General features: G+C 40.1%; 1 pseudogene; it reads right to left on the reverse strand.

Annotated features, from left to right (window-relative positions):
- Window positions 1-294: 294 nt before the first annotated feature.
- LOC110314480 overlaps window positions 295-2,583 on the reverse strand; it is a 27,263-nt pseudogene continuing 24,974 nt past the window's right edge.

Raw genomic sequence — 2,583 nt, forward strand, 5'->3', positions numbered from 1 at the left:
AGCCACAGGGAAGTGCTATTCACTGGTTTGATCCCCATTGCTTTTTTACTTTGTATACACACCAGGACCACCTGTCTAGGTGTAGCACCATCTGACCATTAATCATCACATCAATCATTAATCAAGATTTGTCTATAGAACAATCTTTTGGAGGTATTTTCTCAGTTATAGCTCCTGATTCTTATACAATATGAACTCGTATGAGATGTTAGTAGTCAGGACAACCGTACTATTCATGACTTAGGGGTTAACTAGTCAAAATAACCAATTTGATTTCTAAAAGAACAAATACCCTCATCCATATTGACATCTTGGACAGTTTAGAATGTAAGCCCAGGGTCCAAATAGAACTTCAGATAGAACTCCTAGAGCTAGTTCACACTCCTGCACAATGTCAGCCACCCCATGTACCACTGAGCCCCACAACTGAATGAAACTGCAAATAAAACTCTGGTTAAGAACATCCAGAGCACTTGGTAACTCAGGGGGTATGCTCAGGTTGCCTATCATGCCAGAAGTTGGTTGGATCACTTTTTCTGTCACAACTACATTTGAGGTCTCTTGGGGGTTAGGAATGGTTAGAGTGGGGGTAGACTTGAGCCGGGTGCTATTACCATTTCTGTCACTATAACATTTGATTCATCTCTTAAGTCAGCTATCTCTAACATCCCATACTAATCAGCATCAGAGATGGTGTCCACCACTCTCTCTGTCACCACCATATTTAAAGCCTATTGGTTACCATGAAAGTGGACAGAGGGCTTCAGAGTGACAGAGGTGGTATAGGATTCCCTAACAGTGACATTACCATAGCCCAGAGGATCAGAAATTGGCATCTGATGGTGTATGCAAGCACCAGAGAGGTAGGCGTTCTAAGAAAATTCTGTGGCAATGACAACATGTGGGGCGATGGGTGGAGTCCACTAGCAAGTAGCTCCGTATGCTGAGGGCACATCAGTTCAGAGCTCTGAGGATGCCAAGAAGCATCAGAATCTGGATATGAGTCTACTTTTTTCCCAGGCTGATATCTGCCAAATTCTACTTGGGACCCAAGCTTTCATCTTGGTCTTCTCCAATGAAGCTACAACAGCCTACAGAGCATAGATTAGCAGACAGTCATTGGATGGACATCCTTCATCTTCATCTACATTAGGAAAGGCTTTCTGGGAGAAGTAACCGTCCCTAAAAATTCATATTGAGACCCCCATCTCCACATTCTCTCATTGAATTTCTTCTTAATGTTCCCAAATATTCTTGGCATATCTCAGGTATAGTTGATGCTTTAACTGCATCCATTAGGTCAAATCTTGTAGTTCTTTCTTCTCCTAGATCTTGCATTACTCTGCCATAATATTCATTTGTATAAACTCATGAGTTGTTAATACATTCTATAATATTGCCATTACCAGGTAGCATTTGTGACACAGAGACGGTGGTTATATCATTTTTTTTCTTATAGTAACACTAATGAAATCATTAACTTGAGGTACAATCTTATTTGTGGCTATCTGGTCTACAGGGTTGTTTTATATTTTGTTTTTTAATGTGTGGCCTGTACTGTATCATCAGCATGTTGAATAAATAAAATGTGGCTACATTACAAAAAAAGAACATCCAGAAAACATCCCCTTCCCCCACCTCCTCATATATTAGTAATCCCACCTAGCACACCTACCTGAGACCACACGGATACTGTTCCTGGAATTCCAGAATTGTCCAAAGACCGAAAACAGAGCATCATTCACCTAATGTATAACCTATGTTATATGTTTGATGTAACAGCAAAACAACGATCCAAGTACTTACCCAACAACGATAAGAGTAGATATCTATTCAAAGAAATACCACAAACAAGTGAACTCTAAATGCCTATAATCCATCATAAAAAATAAAAACATAATGAACAACCAAGACTACATGTCTCCTCATACAGAAACTCCATCATAATATTCTCTAAAAATCAATAAAATCATAGAAAACTTCCCAAATCCAAACAAAGAGATTGCTATCAAAATGAAAAGGTCATACAGAACACAGCATAAACAGAACCCCCAAAGGAAAAGTAAATAACACCAAGTATCGTAGATTTGAATGAAATACTACAGGGAAAGGCAATTTGTACGGCCTAATTTTATGGGAAGAGGGGAAATAAACCTACAATTACTGTGAGTACAAAATGAAAATTAAAGGTCCTTTCATGATTCACTTAAAATATATCAATATTTACCAAATTAAAATACAAAAGTTATGCCCCAGTGCAGGGGAACACCAAGGCCAAGAATTGGGAGTGGGTGGGTAGGGGAGCAGGGTGGGGGAAGGGTATAGGGAACTTTCGGGATAACATTTGTGTCTTACTTAGGGTTTTACTGCTGTGACCAGACACCATGACCAAGGCAAGTCTTATAAAAAACAACATTTAATTGGGGCTTGCTTACAGGTTCAGAGGTTCAGTCCATTATCATCAAGGTGGGAGCATGGCAGCATCCAGGCAGGCATGGCCCAGGAGGAGCTGAGAGTTCTACCTCTTCATCCAAAGGCTGCTAGTGGAAGACTGACTTCCAGGCAACTAGGGTGAGGATCTTA

Source organism: Mus pahari, chromosome X, assembly GCF_900095145.1.
Source record: "Mus pahari chromosome X, PAHARI_EIJ_v1.1, whole genome shotgun sequence".
In the NCBI taxonomy this organism is placed as follows: Eukaryota; Metazoa; Chordata; class Mammalia; order Rodentia; family Muridae; genus Mus; species Mus pahari.